At 48.8% G+C, this 21767-nt stretch overlaps 1 protein-coding gene across 3 annotated transcripts in view; it reads right to left on the bottom strand.

The window, feature by feature from the left end:
- The window catches only part of LOC120386604 (CMP-N-acetylneuraminate-beta-galactosamide-alpha-2,3-sialyltransferase 4-like), a 96572-nt gene that overhangs the window by 28731 nt on the left and 46074 nt on the right, over positions 1-21767 (bottom strand). The gene's annotated exons all lie outside the window — the stretch shown is intronic.

The following is a 21767-nucleotide window of genomic DNA, read 5'->3' as shown; positions in this document are numbered from 1 at the left end:
TGCTACCATGGTGCCTCATGGGAGTTGTAGTTCAGGAGCCTCATGCTCCCCATTCTCCACTATAAATCAGCCACCCTGGGTAGCCTAGATCTCCCAGGATGCGTCACAGGTTGTTTTTCAGGTGTTTGGGTTTTCCGATGAAAAAATAAAATGTCCTGCAGAAAGCAGTCACTTCCCTGCCCCACTCCCCCAAAAAATCCTGTTTACTCAAAAACCCAATTTTCTGTCCACAAGCAGTTTTGATGGAAATTTTCCAACCAGTCCTAATTTATAGCAGTGCAAAGTGGGCATAACATGCTAGTAGATCTGAATTATATGGTTTTACGCTCACTGTGCACTGATCTCAGTGACAACACAAAGACCAGGGTAATGCAGTCAGACCCTTCATATTTTTTCTCTTTTTTACCCCTCGTATATTTTTTCATAGGGCACTTTGAGCCGGAGGAAGATCCCGGTTTCCCAGACCACCCTTCCAGGCACTGGTGCACCTCAGTCCTGCCTCTTTTCAGTCTTTGGCACCCAATTATTATCATAACTGAGTCTCCCGAGGGCTGTAATCGTTTGGTCTAATTCTGGTTGTCAGGCCTGGTGTAGAGGTGGCTGGGTGATGTTGAGAAGCGTGTGGTGCACAGGAGGTCTACCTGAATGATTGGGAGGTCACTTCTGGTCTTAAACTCTATGACTCCCACAATCAGTCTGGCCTGGGGTGGAGAGTGAGAAGGGAAGGCATGATCCATTTAACGCTCGTCCTCTCTGCTGAGACAGCAATTTGTGTGCGTGTAGCAAGAGCACAAGGGGGTCCTGGTCTCTGCTGTGGTAGCATTGTTTGCTCTGAAGACACCTATCATAACCCAGACCATGCTCATAACCTTCCTACACACCAGCCAAATAGGATCAGGAACTTATTTTCTCAAGCCTTATTCGGGAAAGCACCTAAGGATGTGCTTAACTTTAAATCCCAATGGAACTTAATCATTTACTTGGATACTCTCCTGAACTGGGGACCTCAATCCATCCTCACCCCGAGTCCTACTCCAGCTCCTTCCCCGTCACACACTCTATCCACTCACCTGCCTTTGGCTGCATATCATATCATTTCAATAAGAGGCGGGGGAGCAGTCTTCCCGTGGTCCTGAAGCTTAAGATAGCACAATCCAATATCATCCACATATAAACTGCTGGGTTTCTAATTACCTGCTTATGTATCTGGAAAATGTGCTGATCAATCGCACAGAGGGAGCAGACTGCTTTGTGAGCTCGCCCATGGTGGGGCGAAGGCAACGGGACTGCCCGTGCCGCTGAACATCTGGTGGTCTCCGACGGGGACGGTACGTTCCACTGGCTCCACTCACAGACAGAGAGAAATGCTGCTTTCATTAGCGGTAAACAGGCTGATTCTCATTCAAACCCTTTGACGAGAGATTAGATCCGGGATCAATGTGGTGGGTTTTTTTTTCCTTTAAAAATCTTGTGTATGAAACAGGAATCCAGAGCTAATAGGAAGATGGGCCGTGTGGCTTCGGAACTAAGAAACCAGCCTTGGGTTTTGTCTCATCTTTGTACGAAAACAGCCAGGTGCAGAGCAGTGGAACCTGCTTCGGTGGCTTATAGAAATGTTTCTTCCCATTTGGTTTGGAGAGTTTGCTTATAAGCCAGGCTGCGGGAACTCATTTTGCCTAATTGCAAACCCATGATGATGATCGACGTACAACTTAATTCCACCATGTGTATTATTTCAGGCACACAGCCATGAACCCTCTCCTGGAGCTGTCAGTAGCAGCAGGCCACCTTGTAATCCTTAGCCAAGGGTTAGGACACTCATGCAGGAGATCCAGGCTCAATTCCCCCTTTTGTCGAGGTGGATTTGGGTTTCCCGCCTCAGGTGTCAAAGTCCCTTGGGAACATAGACTTTTTTTTAATGAAACATCAGCTTCTCCCATAATCACAGGACTCTAGGAGCTGGGGCTTTATGAAAACAGCAGGGATTTTGTGAGAAGAATGTTCCAGAACCACCACGTAGCCCCTTGAGAGAGGTAAATAGCCTCACCAGATAGGGGATGGTGCTGTTAAGCAGCTTGCCCAAGGTCACCCAGGAAATGTGCGGCAATAGAATCCATGTCTCCTGACTGTCATTCCTGTGCTTTAACCCAGAGACTCAGCTTATTCTTTTGCTACAGCACCCGTTGCTTCCTGCACAGATGTCTGTGCTCTAACTCACACTGAAGTTGGGAGTGCTCCAAACTGCAGTCTCAGACTTCAGCGTTACCCAAGTTCCATAGCAGGTTACAAGCACATGTCCAGGTGTTACATCCCAAGGGAGGTGGGCAGCAGAGACCTACTAGGACATAACACAGAATCTCATTGCAACCCATTGGTGAGCATGCGTTATCGGTCCCCCTCTGTGCCTGACCTGCAGAGGATGTGAATCAATTACAGCCCCAGCTAGGTAGCTTCAGCTCAAGCTGTAGCAGCTCACGGTCTCAGCTCTGGAGATCCCCCAGTCAATCCCTTATGCGTTGTACAAAATGGCAGCCATCAACTCATCAGCGAGGAAAACTACCTAGCTTGGGGCATCAGCACCAGTGGCTGGGAAGACCCACGTGACTCAGGATCTGGGATTTTAAGACCACCTCCAGAAGATAAGAACTTTTCCAGTGTGGACAGCAGAGGAGAAAGACTCTTTTCAAGGTGCAACCCAATTAAGATCTATTGTGAGGAACCTGGAATTAAAAGTAGAGGAAGATGGCAGTGGTGAAGCTAAGGCTGCATTAAAACTTCCTGAGGCTTAGGGCAGGTTCTTCTTAAAGGACAATCCTGTCAGGTACCATAGGTGGAAAACCAAATTCCGTTTCATTGGCTTCAGACGCTCAGTCTGGCAGAGAGCAGCACTGCAGATTGCAAGTGTCTGTTTCCTTTTCTTTGTTTCCTTGTTGTCTCTTTCAAACAATCTGCCAATTCATCATGAAGAAATTAAATATTTTATAGCTGGTTTGATGATGACGACAGGTGCCAGATTGATCGGTTCTGGCAGAGGAAACGCGCTGCTCTTTCTTTACCCTCGCAGCAATGAGTTGCATGTGCTGGAGAGAGGGTTGAAATCTCCAAGCTGTCCAGGCCTGACCCAAAAAAGGGTTTTAAAAATAGGTGCAATCTGGAGGCATTTTGGTGCCAAAAAAGGTCATGTTTTTTCCATCGACAGGGTGAGTGGGAGTGGAGAATCCGTAGCATCGCTATCAGCGATGTTAAGTTTGTCATGAATTTACACTAACTCCCATTTATACATCTGCGATGGGGTGTACAAACCCCACACTGGGCAAAAGGAGGTTAAGGGATTATTCTGGGCTCAGCCAGCTCCGCCCCGCCACACCTGTAGCAAATGCTCCATCTGCTGGAGGAATTAAAAGGCAGGGAATTAGCTCATTTGGGTGGCAGAGACAGAGGTGAGCAGACCTGCAGCCCACAGCTACAACAGTGCAGAGCAGTGGGAAGCCTAAAGGCTCTAACACAGCTGCCCAAAGGGGCTCTCCCTGAGGGAGGGGAGGGGAGGGCCCACCCCAGAGACAACCAGAGAGGGAAGTATCCCGTGAACCGTGGACTAAGATGAGGCCCAGGGAGGACAGCCTTAAGGAGCCTTGGTTGCCAGACTACTGGTAACCCAAAGGGCTCTGGGTCAGAGCCTGGTGATGTGGGAGGGCCCAGGCTCCCCGCCCCACAACCCCCTTGGCAGTCAGGAGTTGTGGCTGTGACTGCTAGGCCACGCTCCCCAGACAGACCCCAAGTGAGGACCCTGACAACATCTCACCCATCAAGGACATTCTTCTGACCTGGAAAAACCAGGAACAATGCTCACCTAACCCCTGGAGAAGAGCAATGGTTTGTGGCTAAGGAACTGAACTGGGATGCAGGAGATGTGCATTCAGCTCCCAGCTCTCCCCCAGGCTCCCTGGATGACCTTAGGTGAGTCACTTCATCCCTCTGGGCATCAGTTTCACACTGTCAAACTCTCCGTTGTCAGCCTCGCCCGCTGAGGTGGTAGGCAGGACAGGACGGTCTCATTACGTGTACAGAGCCTAGCACACGGGAATCTGACCTCCAGTGTAGCCTCTGGGCATTACTGCGATATGAATAATGATCCTTTGAGCGCTGCTGCCCCATGCACCTGGGCCAGGCTTTGCGGCACTGACGTGCCAATGGGATGCTATGCATGGAAGCTGCTAGGGAGACCGCCCGTGAAAGGGTTAGCAGTACGAAGGGGTGGCTCTTGCACCTCTCAGCCATCCCGGCAGAATGAAGGAAGTCCCTTTTTTTTTCAGATCTGTGTTTGCCTTCATCCCACTGGAGAATCTGGGGCCTGTAACCGAGGACATGGAGCATGTCACCCATGTCAGAGAAGCAACCCCCCTCCTCCCATTTCCATTTAAACCATCTCTATGACAGGGGTTGGCATATGAATCCCCACCATATGTTATCAGTGGGGAGTGAACTTGGGGCCTTCTAGGCTAAAGCTTCAGCGTGCAGATCCTCCAATGGTGTAAAGCTGTATAACCCCACTGAATAGCCCCTGCTGACCGCCTGGCCCACAGGGCTCCTTGAGACGTGAAGCTAGAACACATTCTTCTAGAACCCCGTCTTGGCAAGGTGCTGCCTCCCTCTTGGCTTCCATGAGAAGTGGAGGGTGCTCAAAGGATCTGGCCCCTGGCATCCAGAAGGGAAGAATCCAAACACTCCAGAAGCCTGGGTGTTCCAAATCCAGATCCACTTTTTGTGCCTTGAGCCCAGTACAAGGCGGTGGGATGAGTAGCACCCACCCACCCCTACCAACCAGCCGCTGAGCCACCTGCCACCATCTCTGATCAACTCCTCCTTCTCCGCTGCCCTTCCCGCAAGCCGGGCTCTCCTGGGGACAACCTGGCTTATGCCGAGCCAGACCTGGGAGACAGACGAGCCACCTTCCCAGAGCTGACACACTAACTAGATTTAGTACCGTGGCTAAGGCGTGCAATTGGTGGTGATAGCAGGAGAATTACCCTGATAAATATTGGATATGATTTGGAGAGTAATAATAGATTTTTCTAGTCCACAGCATCCAGCAGCAAGGAGAAGGGGAGAAAAGAGCCGCTGAAGGAGAATGTAATTGAGGTGACGGTTCGCCTGCAATGGAGCATGGTTCCAAGGGGGATAGAGGAGCGACGGATGGGCAACAGGGCATCAGGCCTGTCCTTTGCGGGCACGGTCACAGCACAGGAAGGGCGTAGTGTGCAAGTGACGCTGTGTGCGTGAGAGAAAACGTGGTGAAGAGCAAGAGGGGAGACAGGGAGGGAAAGAAAAAGAGGAGAGAAGGAAAAGGATGAAAGAGAGGGAGGAAGAAAGGAAAGGGGGCAAAGAGAGGAGAATGGGAGAGACGGAGAAAGGTGAGGGGGCGCAGAGAGAGGGAGATGGGAAGACAAAAGGACAGGGAAGGTGAGTGAGGAAAGAGAGCCAGGCTAGTGGGTGCTGAGGCAGAAGGAGTTTTTCTCTGGTGCTGGTGTGTATGAGAGGGGAGAACATAACGTAAGAGCAGCCAGACTGGGTCATCCAGCCCAATGTCCTGTCCTCTGACAGTGGCCAATGCCAGGTGCCCCAGAGGGAATGAACACAACAGGGAATCATCAAGTGATCCATCCCCTGTTGTCCATTCCCAGCTTCTGGCAAACAGACGCTAGGGACACCATCCCTGCCCATCCTGGCTAATAGCCATTGATGGACCTGTCCTCCATGAACTTATCTAGTTTTTCTTTGAACCTTGTTATAGCCTTGGCCTTCAGAACATCCTTTGGGAGGGAGCATCTCAGTGAGAAATCCAGCCTGATAATTGGGTGTGAGGGGTCCCTTCCCTCTGCTGTATTCCCTACAAGGGGAGCATTCTAAACATCAGCAACATTTTTAGGTTTTGTGGCTTTCTCCTTCTTCCATCTCCATATCCTGAGGTCAACGGAGCTATGCCAGTTACACTCACTAAGAATCTGGCCCTGGGCCCAAAGGTATCATCTAGGATAGAACAAGAAGCAATGGGCTTAAACTGCAGCAAGGGAGGTTTAGGTTGGACATTAGGAAAAAGTTCCTAACTGTCAGAGTGGTTAAACACTGGAATAAATTGCCTAGGGAGGTTGTGGAATCTCCATCTCTGGAGATATTTAAGAGTAGGTTAGATAAATGTCTATCAGGGATGATCTAGACAGTATTTGGTCCTGCCATGAGGGCAGGGAACTGGACTCGATGACCTCTCGAGGTTCCTTCCAGTCCTAGAATCTGTGAATCTATGATTCTCCACTGTCTCACGGCAGTGTTATGAACGTGAGACAATATGGATACAAATGGCATCACGGCAGCATTAAAACCAGTGTAAGGAAGTGTAGTCACCCACTTAAATCCATGTAGCTCTCTGAAGGCAGTGGACAGTGGAGTGGGATTCCTAGTCTTGGCTCTTCTCTGGCCTGCTGCATTACCATGGGCACAACATTTCACTCCTCTGTGCTTCCATTTCCTCTCCACGCTTGGTCGGTCTTGTCTACTTAGACTGGATGCTCTTTTGGGGCAGGGCCTGTCTCTTGCTATGTTTGCATAGTGCCTGTCACAATGGGCCCTGGCTCTCTGCAGTATAAATCAGAGGCGCTGTACTCACTGGACGCTCAGCGCCTGACACATCAGGCCATCTTTTTAAAAGTGCGGAATTTGAGGTCTCTGAATGCCAAGTTCATCGCATTCCCTATTCCCATCTTTATTTTGCACTCAGATCATTAGTCAGACTCTGTTCAATGACTTTGGGGCAAGCGGGGTTTCAAGTTAATACAGAGAAAGCTTCTGAGAACTAAGATCATAGCAAGGAAACTAGCACACAGACATGTTCAAATAGCAGCTACTCCTCCAGGTAAAACATAAAGCTGTTGTAATGATCTCTTCATAAACCCTAATAGACTCTCAATTATGTACTCTTAAGAGCTCCTGCTTTGTTTCCTCCCCCTTCATGTCATTCATCTAAACAGGTGTCAGACAGAAAGGCAATAACACAAAGTAGCTCCAATCCATTCTGTTAACATACCGAAGATATTAATAGTGGTAGTGCTGGCTAATTGCACATGTCCTATCACAGAGGATTGATCAGGGTAGCAAAGTATAGATCAAAAACAATTCAACATGGTCTTAGGGCAAGTCATTCAAATGGCTTCTGTCCTCCTTACACTTATTCAACCTCTCTGGAAGCCAGTGGGATTAGTGTATGAAGGTGTAAGTGAGGGAAGATCATGGTCTATGGAGTCAGTCCCTCAAAATCCTGACTTGCAGACTTAGTGCTAAAAAAAAATCAAACCTTCTGTAGTGTATGTTAAGGGAAAACAACAACAAGGAAGAACAAGAGTGAAGTCTCTAGAAGAGAGCACAGAGTGTGCGTCTCCTCTGGAACAGGCTGCAGAATTTCTGGGAACAAAATGGCCCTCCTCTCTGAAGGCTGGCAGGGTTCAGAGAAAAGGAAAGGCACATTACACAGGAAACAAAGACACCCCACAGTCACAGACAAATCGACTCCACTTTTCTTTACAGACAACCAGCAGGGCTTTCAGCTGGTGTAGATCAGGACTTCAGTGGCGCGACGCTGCTTCACATCAGCTGAGGATCTGGCCCGCACTGGTTTGCAATGCTGGTCTCACTGTAATACAGTCTTGCAATCCTGAGTGCGTTATGATTTGTATTGCAATGGCACAGAGGGTCCCCAGGCCGGGATCCGGGCCCCACTCTGCTGAGCACTGTACACACATACCATGGACAGACAGTCCCTTTCCCAAAGAGTCTATAACCTAAGCAAACCTCTGAAATCCCTTGTTTGATATTAGCAATCACATAACAAAAATCAGACTTCTGAGAAAGGATGGGGTGTGACCCCAGACTGTGTGACCCCGCCAGTCTCCAATTACAAGCTTTCTTCTAGTTTTCTCCAGGCCCCAGCAATCGTCACCGGCTCTTGGCATGAAGAACAATAACAATCACCCTTGTCTCATCGTAAAGGTTAATTTCCCCTTCGAGCAGTTGTCTTCACAAGAATGAAGAGTTTAATTTTAAGTGATAGGTCCCAGATAATACAGCTAGAACATACACTGCCATGCTAGAGACCAAGCTAGACACAAGGTTCTGTCCCCTGTGATGGAGTCATTCAAATCTAGAGAGCTGGAGTTGAAAAAAATTCAATAAAGCCCTCTTGATTTTTCCCCCTTTTCTTTCCATTAAGTTGTCGCCGGCTGCCTTAATTAGATATTGTTCTTAACAAGAATGAAGCACACAAATTAAATCTGCTCCACGCTTCATCTCATTTGGCTAGTCAGATAGTTTTACCCAACTGTGTTCTCCTGAAGGGATGGGTTCTTCTTTTAGCCACTTTCTCCGCCTCCGACGCAGCTCAGCATACAAAGTTATTGTTCTGGGTTCTGTATTTGGGCCCCAGTTCGGTTCACTCTGAGCACATGAATGGCCCCATTTTGCTCTCAGTGGGATTACGCACATGCTTAAAGCTAGGTACATAATGAAGTACCTTGCCATTTTAGGGCTCGGCCCATTAGCACCCCAACTCTGCCATCCTCAAGGCATCCATCCACATTCAGCGCCATTGATTTCAATGGCTTTGCATGTGGGTACAGGAGTCCAGCCGTATAGAAGCAGCTTTGGCCCCAGATTGCAGGATTTGGGGCTACATTTTAACCTGTTGCCCTTGGGCACCCTGAGCCCCCAGGGAGAAGCACAGCAAGGGGCACCAGGAACTGGGGATGGGCTTTTGGTGTTTCCTGGGACAGTGGAGATGCGGGAGGAGGATGGAGTCTGGGGCTCCCAGGACTGCCTGGCCCCTGGTGGGGATGGCACTGTTCAGCCTGACTGCCTCTCTGGGTAAGAGCTCTGGGCTGGGTGTGGGGAAGGAAGATCTTAGGGCTGGGTACAGGGGGCAGAGCTCAGAGTGGGACAATGTGGGAGGGGCAGGGAGATGATAGGGCAGGGGGCAGAACTCGGAGCTGCATGTGGGGCAGCAGAAAGGGACTAGGTGCAGAGTGAGATTGATAGAGAGAGCTTGGTGCTGATGGCAGGGGAAGGAGAGCTCTGGGTCCTCCTCCAGGAAACTCTGGGTGCGCTCCTGCCTCTTACCAAGAGTCTTCCCGTCCCTCCACCTGAGGACCCTGGTAAGTCCTACTTCTTCAGCCCCCCCAGAACTGGCCTCAGTTTATTCCCTTTAACTCACAGCACCAGCCTGCCCCTCAGTCAGACCATGTCCTTTTAGACATATCCCGCTGCAGGCCCATTGTTTCCATGCGCTGCATGAGCCAGGTCAAATTCGTTCCACTGGCCCAGGGGGGAACAAGGCCAGATGCGTAAGTACTCATTGCCCTTGCATTGTCTTTTATCAGGTCTCAGTCTTTGCTGAGAATTGGACACCTGGTTTCCTTCCGTCCAAAGCACTACGGAATTAACACCTTATTAGACATGTACAGTTCAGTACTAGACATATGGAGATACAGTATTCATAGATGATCAAAGGCAACGCCAAATCCATCTCACCAACTAAGGGTCACGTTATCTTCCCAGATTCACCTCCCTAGTGCGTGCAGAATTCATAGGTGCTGGAACTAGGGGGGCTGCCACACCCCCTGACTTGAAGTTGTTTCCCTCCTGGCTGTACCATTTGGTTCAATGCCTCTCAGCACCCCCACTATGCAAATTGTTCCAGCGTCCCTGGCAGAATTACCCCCCTATACTACATTTTCCTGTGCTTCTCTAGTCTCAGTGTTAAATGCCTCTAGGGTTGTTTTCCATATTAGGACCCTGTAACAGAGCACGGCAGGTCCCCCTCATCTCCTGCCTCTGCTAGGTCCACAAAGTCACTCTGAAACCGTTGGCTTAGTTACCACTGGTGCAATTTATTCATACGCTTGTTCCCACCACCATTTCACCATGCACAGTGGGCCCTTTGCCAGCTGCAGGAGGGAGGTGAGAGCTCAGTGGTTTGCGCATTGGCCTGCTAAATCCAGCGTTGTGAGTTCCCTCCTTGAGGGGGCCATTTAGGAACTGGTCCTGCTTTGAGTAGGGACTAGATGACCCTCCTCCTGTCCCTTCCCCTGTGGTCTTTTTCTTTTCCTTCCCCTATGGCTTTTATCAGCCCCCCCAGGATTAGGCAGCAGTGTCTTTGCTTGCCCCCCCAATTAGTCAGGTTCTCTCTCTCCAGCTCTAATTAGTCCCCCCATGGGGAGCTGGCGACACAGAGGCCTGAATCAGCACCAACACACCCAGCTCTCACAGGCGCACGCACTTTGTAAACTGAGACCGTCTCTCCCCCCCCCCCCCAGACCTTCTCTACAGGACAGCTAGAGTGTTTGGCAAAAAACAATGTAAGGTGAGGGAATAAGAAGATAAAACAACCCTCGCTGTAGTTCTGTGAGCGACTCCATCCTCCCCTGCTGTTTCTTTGCTATTTATCCCCTCTCTCTGGTAGGGGGCCATTTAGGGAACTGAGGAAAAAATCTTTCCTAATATCTTCAGGTCTCTTTCTGGTTTGCTTCTGCCTCCCGGTGAGTTTGCTACTGATCAGGGGCGGCTCCAGGCCCCAGCACGCCAAGCGCGTGCTTGGGGCGGCAAGCCGCGGGGGGCGCTCTGCCATCGCCGGGAGGGTGGCAGGCAGGCTACCTTCGGTGGCTTGCCTGCAGAGGGTGCACTGGTCCTGCGGCTTCGGCAGACCTCCCACAGGCACGGCTGCGGGAGGTCCGCCGAAGCCGCGGGACCAGCGGACCCTCCTCAGGCAAGCCGCCAAACGCTGCCTGCCTGCCGTGCTTGGGGCAGCGAAATGTCTAGAGCCGTCTCTGCTGCTGATCCTGGTGTCATCCACAAATCTGATTGTAGTTGCACTCAGGGCAGAGCTTGTGTTTTTGAGGTTGGTTAGTCAGAAAAAGCCTCTGGAATTGCAGCATGAGCACCCCAAAAACGGGGGCATCCAAAATCTCTTTGAAAATGTGGCTGTGAGAATCCCGGGACCAAATCATTCTCTGTTTATGTAACCCAAAGGTCAGTGTGTTATACAACCGCCTCTGTGCCCGATCCACAAAGGATGGCATCTGTTACAGCCTGGCTCTTTCGTTCCAGCTGTAGCGACTTACGCATTGAGTTCAACCCCTGTTGTCAGTCGAGATGGAGACTATCACACTGGCATAACAACCTTCACTTCACTGGAGTTAACACCAGCAGAGAATTCGGTTCCTGGATGACAACAGAACTCGGCAGCAGCATCGCTTCTTGCAGACTAGCTGGTGAAGCATCTTAATGCTGGAGATGATGCCACAGGCCAGATGCAAGTCCCGTATGGACCACCAGTGCTCTGCAGATCACTGTTTGAGGGGACTGGACGGCACATGAAATGCTAACAGCCTTATTTCCCCTCTGCCTTACTCCTGTGTCATCCTTTGCATCTGTGCCGTGTGGGTGGGAAATCTGACTGCCGGGCAGCATGAGTAGAGAATTCTGGGTTGGTAGCATCTATACCCATGTTGCTCGGAGGTAAATTACTGCACCAGATGCCAGGAGGTGGAAAATCAGGCTCTAAGAGAACAAGGAGATGAGAAAATGGAATCTGCTGTGTGTATTTACAGACGTTTGGGGAGAGGTGAGAGAATAATTTGGCCAAGGAAAACAGAGACAGTAGATGAGGGTAAAGGTGGGCTAGATTTCTGCCTGGCATAAACTGATCTATACCAATTTACAGCAGCTGCGGATCTGGCCGTAACCGCTTGTGTGTTTGCAGAGGGGGAGGCTTGTATATGTTCTGCCGCTAAAAATGACTCTCCAAAAAGCTGCCTGCTGCCCTCCTGTCCTGGCCTTTCTCAGCACCGCCCTTTCCATCTGTCTGTGCTTTGAAAAGGTCCTGGTGTCACTGCCCAGTCGTGCTAGGGCATTGACCTTTTCTGAAGGGAATAAACACTGGCATTTCGAGCTTTACCCTCAACCTGTCAAGGCTGTGATCCCAGAGGAAGTGGGGAGGCTTCTGAGTCCTGCACCCCGCGCACGTCAGAGAGAGGACTTCTGGCCCTTGCCCGGCTGTCTTCTGCAAGAACATAAGCTCATCAACTGCCGCAGCAGGGGGCGGCATACAACCAGGGAAGGGGATGAATGGCTCCCAAGTGTGCATTTAGTCCCAATCCCAGGCATAAATCCTTGCCCTGTACTGAGAAACTCCTGACGGAGGATGAGGTGGGAAGCTGTTGTCATTAAAGCACAGGGCTCAGGAGGCTTAGTTCTTGTGTAGTGGTTGAGCAAGGGTCTGAGCGTCGAGATTCCTTTGCCTTTTTCTCAGCCCTACAGCAACACCTCCGTATGACTTGGAGTAAGTCACCACCTCGCTCTGTGCCTCGGTTTCCCTACCTGCAAAATGGGGACCTTAATTCTTATCAACTGTACTGCACAGGGTGTTGTAAGGGTTAATGCTTTATTGTTTGCAAACAGTCCTGAGATTCAAGGATCGGGAGTGCTGTAGACAGGCAAAGTATGATGCTGGTGATGATGAGGATATACTGGTGGAGATGAGTGCATGCATGTGGAGGAGGAGATGTGCATGTCTGTGCAAACATATGGGGGCTGGAAGAGAGAGAGAGCAGGCAGTCTAAAGGGTCACTCAGTATGAAGCCAGGCACATGGCTTCCTTTTAAAGAGATGTCAGGCCACTAGCAATCCCTATTACACAGCCCTCCACCTTCCCAGCTCATTCCATTACAGGCTCTCGGATGCCTGGCAGCAGCTAATATAATACTCACAACAGGAGACAAAAACTCTTTCAAATTTTCCTTAAACACCCTTCTCCCCACAGTGCTGAGCATTTACAAGTAATTACAACTTGAGTGCTGCTGATCCAAACCTGAGAAGGAGCCCGGCATGGTAACTAAAACCATCTCCACTCCCCTTCTCCTCCCGAAAGCATCTCACCTTGAGCAGCCGGGCTGTTCCCCATTCTGATTTCATCCGAGTGACCTCCTGGATCCCAGCATGGTTGGCAGCAATAATAAAAGCAGTGACACCAAGCCCTCCGCATGTCAGGCCCATGCCAGATAAGGTGTGAACAGTCCCTTTACATCGAAGTCCGGCTCCTACCAACCCAACGAATATTTTCCCCGCAGTGCCTCTGAATCTGCAATTCGCTCCCCAACACATGCTCATCCCATTTTCATGAAATGCCTGAAAATGAGGCAAACTTAAAGCACCAGGAAAATGCAAGGACCAGTTCAATAAGTTACTCACACCCAGAAAAGACTGAGGAATAGACGAGGGGGGGACGTGCTTTCCAAAAATTGAATTTTTACAATTTTTTTTTTTTACATTTTTTACAAAAATTGCTAATATGATTCCAAACCCCTGGGTAGAAGCAGTTTGAACCCCTAAAGGTATGTCTGCACTGCAGTTGGGAGATGCAATTTCAGCAGGTGTTCGCATACCTAAGCTAACGTTGATTGAACTAGCTGGCTAAAAATAGCAGCCATGTGGGCATAGGCTAACCACTCGAGTACATACTCAGGATCCCTGAGTGATGGCAGCACGGACTCGCCACTGGAGTACATGGCCAGGGTCTTGGATGGGATTGTACTCAAGCGGCTAGTCGGTGCCTCTGTTTGCGTGGCCATGGCTACACTGCTCTTTTCAGCAAGATAGTTTGATCACAGCTAGCTCGTTGTGCCTAAACATGTTGCATGCACATCTCCTAATCGCAGTGTAGACACTTAGTGTTTGCTGGTCATGTTGTAACCAAGAGATGGGAGGGAATGTCCGTAGGACATCTGAGAGATGTAAAGTGGCCAGAACAGCAGGAGACAATCCAGGGCATAGGCCCGTTCAAGTGTCCTAAGACAGTGATGCCCGTAGGGATGTATATTCCAGCAGAAGAGGTAGGTAGATGAAGGGTAGTTCTGGGGTGTGGTGGGCAGAGAAGAAGCGGGGTTTGTGGGAAGGTAAACAAGTGTTTTGGTAGGCAGGCAGGCTGTCCTCAGGTCCGGTGTGAAGGGGGATACGAAAAGCGGGATGATTCTACCGCTCGTTAAAGCAGGGAGCGCTCGGGCAGTAACGAGATGCAGCCAGGCTGTTTTGTTTGCGCGTGGCTTTTAAATGTTAGACTTATTAGTGACGGTTGTCAAAGCGCCGCTTGCAAAAGGCCTTGCCATCGCAAGCAACTACCGGAGCCTTAATGTTAATTGGACAGATTGTCTCTGGTTTTGAAGAGAAAACTGTGATTAATGAAACAACTGGTAACGAAGCTGGAGGGAAGCGGCCCCCTCGCCTTCCTTCCTCTGAGGAGAGAGAAACAACAGCCCAAAACAGCTTGTTCTAACCAGCCAAAAGAAACGGCCACAGAGGGGCCACTGTAAGACGGCCACCAAAAGCTACAGGCCATGCACAGGGCATGGGGAACTCAGGTAGGCCGGGTATCCCATGTCAGGCTATCCCAGTCCTTGTTTTCTGTTTAATCCCAGGACAAATCTCCATAGGTCCAGTCTAGATTAGGAATGGGCCAGAACCAAAATCCTGGGCACAAAGAGATCTGAAGGTTGAGGGGGTTACGATCCTGATCCAAATTTCATAGCTCAAGCCAATTGCTGGTTCAGATAAACACCCAAAGGCTTCTCAGACCCTTACCGGGACCTCCTGAGTCTACAAACCTGGGCTGGAGATCTGAGGAGAACAGCGTTCCTCAAGGGACCTCTGGAGCTAGAGCCAGAGAGGGCTGGATTCTCCGTTGTCTTGCACCTTTTGCAGTTGTTTCTGCGAGTGCAAAGTGGGCACAAAATGCTACCCCATCAGAATGTTGGTGTTTCACACTCACTTTGCCCTAGTGGCCAAGTTCAGGGCAACAAAGCAGCAGGCCCGAAGGCTGGAGTTCAAAGGAGGGAAACAAGCATTTGTGAAGCTCTAGAAAGGCTCCATTCTGCTCTTGGGGAAGAGTCACATTATCTCTTTTCTGTTCCTGAAGTGGTTTTCTCAGACCTAATTTGAAGGCTAACTCAGGAGGCGGAACCAGAGGCCATTGGGGGCTCCACCCCCACATAAACTCACACATACACAGGGGGCGAGGGTGACAAAAGCAGGACCTGGAGTGGCCACTGTGGTGCCTGGGACCCCCCCTTCCTAGCCTAGATCTGGCTCTCCCCCTGCAAGTCTCAGTAATGCCCCTCACTCCCCGTTCTGCCCTGTTACACACGCACCCCCAGCAGCCTTGTACATGTGACAGGGGTCATCTTATCAAACACCAGGGACCTCCAAAGCTAAAAGCACAAGCTGCCCCAATTTGAGCTAACGAGCCAGGGCTTTCAAATGAGTGGCTGTAACAGGAAATGGTTTCCCATCTTGTCAATATTTTTGAGAGTTCAGAATTTTTTCCCATCCCAAATCGGGATGAAAAACTGTTTCGGGTCAGCTGAAATGTTTTCTTTCAATATTTGCAAAGTGTTTCATTTGGATTTGACTTTTCTCTCTCTCTCTCTTTTTTTTCCAATCTAAATTTGTGTTTAAAAAAACATAAGCTAAGTCATTTCAAACGGAAAAAACAGAATTTTTCATTTCGAAAATGTCAAAAAGAAACGTTGCTCCAATCTCAAAACTTTCTCAGCCTGTTTTCGTGTCAGGAAATTCACTGTCCCTGACCCTGGTTTTGCAAAGTCTTGGTTTTGACCAATTGGCATTTTCCAACAAAAAAGCAATTTATTGAAAACTTCCCAACCAGCTCTACTCACATTCCCCCCGGTGGATTGGAGACAGAGGGGGCATGTAACACTCACCCCCTGCCGCAATGGGTTACATATACACTCTTGCACGGGTTGCCAGAGAGACGTACGTGTTTTCTCCTTGAGTATGAAAGCTGAAAAGACTTGTCCCGTTCTCCTTTTCCTTTTTCCCAATGGCTGGTGAACTCTGGCCACCAATGACTTGTGACCACGGGCCCCTGGACCTATAGTGCCACATCCAGTCCCAGAGACCTCCCTCGCTGGAAAGAGGGTTTAAAACAGAAGCAGTCTCCACGCTCCCACAGATGTCTGATGTTTGTGAACTCAGGCCAGTTCTGCACCCATATACACACAGCATAACAATTATTCCCATTGGCTATGGTGTGCGCTAGCGATATCGTGCAGTGGAATAACTGGGGCTCAGGGCTCTTGATTTAGGCCTAGTAGAAAGAAGAGGAAGGCAGGTTCGGAGTCTCTTTCCCCTCCTAGAACAAATTCATTGTGCAGAGCCACCCAGCCCTGTTGTCAGTTCTGAGGCAGTGATTCGGCTCCTATTGTCCCCACAGACATCAATCGGAGCAGCATCAGGCCCTGTCTCACTCTGAGGCAGTGAACTACGAAGCCCTCCTCCCTCTCGTGTTCACACACCGAGGTCTCCAGTCATTACTCTCCTCGCTGCCTCATTACCAGAATGTGCCATTAAAGTTTCGCTCACTTGAAAATGATCTCTTATTATCTCTCCATGGAAATTGCCCCAGCAACAAGCTCCTTCCTTCAATATCTATCAAGTCGAAGAAAGCCATTAGAGAAATTACAGTGAGCAGCCCGGACGCCCACGGCCCTCCCCTGGCAGGTAGCCTCGTGCATCAGAGCACTGGTCCGCACGCTGCTCTGGCTCCATCACGAGGTGGCTGGAGGAGCGGTCTACAATCCCTCTCAGTGATGGACTGGATTTAAAGAGAAAAGAGGCGGCCTTGGAACCAGCATATGGACCCACCCACAGCCCAGAATATGTACAGATGTTGCTGGGTGCATTATAAATCCAGAAGCCCGAACTCTGCAGCAGTGAGAGTGACATGGGCCTGAGGGCCAAAACTAATTCCCTTAGTGAAGGAGCCTCTGTCCAGTGGCTGGAAAAGGGGAATGGGAATCCGACTCCTCGGTTCCATTCCAGCCTGTAGGAGACAATATGGTTTAATGACTAAAGCACAGAAGGGGGCACTAGGAGTCAGGACTTCCAGGTTCATTTCCCAGTCCTGCCACTGACTCACTGTGCAACTATGGGCATGTCACATGCACCCAGTTTTCCTCTGTGCATGCCCAATTTGAGACACCCCGGGCCCAATCCCCAGAGGTGCTGAGCGCCCGCAGCTCCCACTGACTTCAGCTGAAGTTACGGATGCTCAGCCCTTGTGCAAATCAGGCCGAAGGTGTCTCATGCTGGGCCACCCGAAAGAGAGGAAGTACCCCCCAAATCAGCATCTCTATGCCACATTACCCCATCTGTAATGGGGAGAATATTCGTATCGCTGTCAGTGAGGGCAGGATGGAGAGGGGACCCTAGGTTTCATTGGATCCTTTGGGGCAAAATGTGAGTGTTGATATGTTATAAAGTGCTGTGAAATCGTAGGGGAGGTGCAATAGAATGCCCAGTTTTCCTTCATTCCACACACTCACATACCCTTTCGAGCTCACAGCACATGCACACGGCCATAATATTTGCTTGTATTTTTCTCTCTTGGCAGATGAACAGGAATGGCTTGTTGGCTGCCTTCGGCAGCAGTGAAATTAAAACACCCGAGGCATTTCCAGAGCTGCTAGGGACAAACAGCAGATATGGGGCTCTGGCCTCTCATAAGAATCCTTAAGCTCTGTGATTTGCAACCTCTATATCTGTGGGAAGGTTGACTTGCTATTTATGGCACCTTGAATGGTGAAGGAACAGGCCATAAGTTTCTTCTTCTTTCCAGTCCTGTTGCCGGAGCAGGATATCTGTCTCACCAGGTTGTTTATACCAAGCCTATCATCCTGAAACCTCTACGCTTAGGTCTGGCTGGCTTATGTGCAAGGCATGTGCATGGAAGAGACCCACTGCCAGGGCTTAAACCTGGCTCTGAGCAAGAAATAGGAAAGGGGCGTGTGGCTGTGGGTTATCTGCGGGGCCATATTTGACCATAGCGCTGCACTCGAGTGGTCTTTATGTTAGATCCCTAGAGCTCTCAGGCATGTGCAATGACAGTCATACGTTGAATGGATGTTTGATTCTCAGCCCTATTTTCCTTTGCTATTGAAATAATAATACCTTCCCTTCCCGGACTGTAGGATAATCCTCCATAAGTATGTATGTTTCCTGATGTCTCTCTGTATGTGCATCTCTGCCTCTTTCAGATCCATGCATCCTCTAGAGTGACTAGGGAGTTTCCCTGGCCCAAGTGTCTTTCCCCTTTGTAAAGTTAGGTCACTGGGATGGCTGAGATCACAGCCTTCCCATGAAGTTAGGGTGGCAGGCAACATGTCTTTGGGGAAGCACTACCTCGGGGGAATTCATTTTAAGGCCATCTGCTGTTTCTCTGGCATTTCTCCTGACCCTACAGTCATTTGCATTGGACATTCATAACAGGTACCCCAAACCTCCCCCAGAAGCCAAGCAGCTGACCTAGCCATAGTAAACACTGGGCTTTGAACCAAAGCTGTGATTTTGGAGTTACCTAAAAAGTGAGCTGTAGCTCACGAAAGCTCATGCTACAATAAATTTGTTAGTCTTTAAGGTGCCACAAGTACTCCTGTTCTTTTTGCGGATACAGACTAACACGGCTGCTACTCTGAAACCTAAAAATAACTAGAATTCCATCACCCCAAGGGTCCATCCATGCGGCAGGCTTCACCAAACAGTCAGAGCAAATGTTCTGCTTCTCAGCTTGGGAGGGAGGAAGGAAAGAAAGAGAGGAAAGCAAAAAAAAACCCAAAAAACCCAGAACAAGTAGAGACAAAGTGAAGCCGTTTTCTAAGCTAAAAGACAGGTGGAAATAGGGCTAGAGAAGAATGACCTATAGCACATGCTCGGGCTCATGCATACGCTGTTCTTGTTCAGACCTGCTTGGGGGAAGCAGACCTCTTGACAGAGCTTCTCTCTGTAGCCTGCATGGTCTGTGTGTGTCCAGGGTGCCGTGCCTGTAGTATTTTAGCTGGTTATATGTATCTGTGAGGGGATGTACTGGCTGTTTGCGCTGGTCTCCACAGAGGGCCCTGCAGACCTGACTCATCCTATCTCAGTGGTGCCTCTGGCCAGGAACATGGATCAGATGGATTGTTTGGGGTGGTTTGGGGGTGGGGGGAAGAGGGTTGTTAAATCCCAGATGGAAAATGTCCCGATATGTTGCAAATAGGTACAGCTGAGCCTAGTTGGAGGCAGATCCTTTAAAAGGGGCTGGGCTGGGCTCATGGGAAGAAGGGACAGGATTTCCTGAGCACAAGCCAGGACAAAGCTGTCTGGAGATGTGAACTATCCTGTTTATGTGACTTGTCTGGCACTTACAAGCTGTTCAGCTGCAGGAAGGGGATGGATGGGGCCAGAGATTTAGCTGGTTTGTTTGGGCAAAAGAAAGCCAGTTAAAACTGAAACCCTGGAGAGGATTTCATTAGCTTAACCTGGGCCTCGTGTGAGCACTTGGTACTTTCTGTGCCTGTGCAGTCGGTCTGTGGGATTCCTGTTTAAAATCTATGTTCAATAGCTGCAGCAAGACTTTTCATCTCCTGGGTCTAGAGTGTGGCAGAGATGAGTGATATGTTGAGAGGGAGTCGCCAGTCAGCAGCCCTGGTTCATTCACAGATTCATCCGGCACGGTCTAGTTACTAAACGCTAGTAGATGGAGAGTGGGGCTGGGCAGCTTAGGAGTCCCTGGGCTCGAAGCATGGCTCTGTCCCTCCCTTGCTGTGTGACCTCAAACAAGACATTTCCCTTCGTTGCTCCCCTCTTTATCCATCGGTGAATGAAGGACAATTACGCTCACCCACCTTTCTAAAGCACTTTGAAAGCCTCACACCAACGAAGCTATAAAATCACAGTTTATTAATATTATTATTAGAAATGTGCTAGTTTTCTCCGGTTCACAGATGGTTTCCCATAGCTCTTCCTGCGCTGAACACAGGCATCTGCTAGGTCAGCACACCGCAGCAGACAAAGGTCGTAAACGTCAAGGATTCAGAGGTAGCAGGGCAGCTTGTGATGAGCCGTGATTGTGGCGTCCCAGAAAATCGATGAAGCCTGGTGCATAAGCAGAAACGTCAAACAAGGTTGGTAAATGGAAAGAAGTTGCTGACTGTTCCGCCTGGGGCCACAGTCATTCTGCTTCTGCTGTCCAAGACACACTGGCAGTTCTCCTTTGGCATGCAGCTGTTGAGTTACACCAGGGTGATGAAGATGGCTCATTTTCTGGAAGCCTAGTCTAGCATCATATTGATCCAAATGAAATAACCTTTACTGGTTGCTCCACTTTAGAGCATCCAGGAGTAGGGTGACAAAGAGGCATCCAAAGTCTTCCTCACCAGGCTGATCAACATCCCATGCGCTGTAGAGAACCAACTCTCTAAATGAGCACAATCAGTTATTACACAGCCAGCTGTAAGCTGTTTGGGGGCAGGGGCCATCTTCATGTTCTGTGTTTTTTACAGAACCTAGCATAATGGTCTAGGGACTTAGAGGTGCTACAATAATACAAATGGCCCATGACTCGGACTCAGAAGTGCTACAATAATACAAATAATAAATAATAATATAGTAATCAGATATACTAACATGATGATGCAGTCTGGACATCCTTGTTACTATGATACCATTTCATTAATGCGAAGAAACCCTGAGCTATGCTGATTTACATCAACTGAGGATCCGGTCCCTAACGTTTTGTGTTTGATCATAGAAACCTAATTTTTTTATGGCATGTGAAGCCATCTAGGCCTGGTCGTTTAATATTAAGGAAAATGACAAGATGTAATTGGGATTGAAAAGGTCCAGTGAAGGGCAACAGAAATGGTTAGCGTTCTGGACAAGGTTTATAAATGACAAGAAGTGGCAAGGGCTGTGGTAGAATTATTTAGCCTGGGAAGAAGAGATGATGGCAGGGGTATTTAGAATTATGAAAGCTCTAGCGAAAAATGATCCATCTCTCTTCGTTCCCTGTCCCATAATAAGAGAACTAGGGTGTTACTCCATTAGATTAATGGTTAGGTAAATTTAATACAGGTTAAAAGAAATGCCACCTAATGCATTGTGTAGTCAGCTTGTGTAATTCACTATGGCAGGAGGTCACAGTGTGCTGTACTGGAGTTTCAGTTAAAAAGGAGCTCTATAATTTTAAATCCATTAAGTATATATCTTTATGCCTATGAATATGAGGGGAGGGGATAGCAATGAAATCTTAAGCTTCAGAGTGTAGACTGATCACAGCAGCTGTCAAGAAGAGAATATCCCTCACCACCTACGGAGCACATCACACAGCCAGGGAAGGGCATTAGAACAAGAGGTGGTTGGAAATTTTTGGATGAAAAGGGTTTTTTTGTCAAAAAATGCCAAGCTCATCAAAACTGATTTTTTTTTTTGCGGGAAAGTATTGGCTTTGATGAATTTCTCGACACCCAAAATGTATGGGAAAAAAGTTTAGGAAATTATCCACACATTTTGTCTGGACGTTTTTCACATGATAGTTTTCTGGTTCCAAACAATTTTTTGTGTTACAAATTAGAGTAAAACAACTTTTTGAAAAAAAAAAAAAAAAGATTGAAATTAAACGTTTCAGTTAACCTGGACACACACACACACACACACACACACACACACACACACAGATAGATAGATTTTTTTTTTCAGTTCACAAAACTTTTGAGATTGTGAATTTCTGCCTGATTCAGGAAGGGAAAAAAATTCAAAATCTTGAAAATTTTAACAGAACAGGAAAACTATCCCCACCCCAGTCTACTCATAACAGGTTCTTCCCTTCCTCAGAACTAACC

The sequence above is a fragment of the Mauremys reevesii genome, linkage group 19, assembly GCF_016161935.1.
Source record: "Mauremys reevesii isolate NIE-2019 linkage group 19, ASM1616193v1, whole genome shotgun sequence".
Classification (NCBI taxonomy): Eukaryota; Metazoa; Chordata; order Testudines; family Geoemydidae; genus Mauremys; species Mauremys reevesii.
The sequence above is the reverse complement of the archived record's forward strand: the minus strand, read 5'-3'. Positions and strand labels throughout refer to the sequence as shown.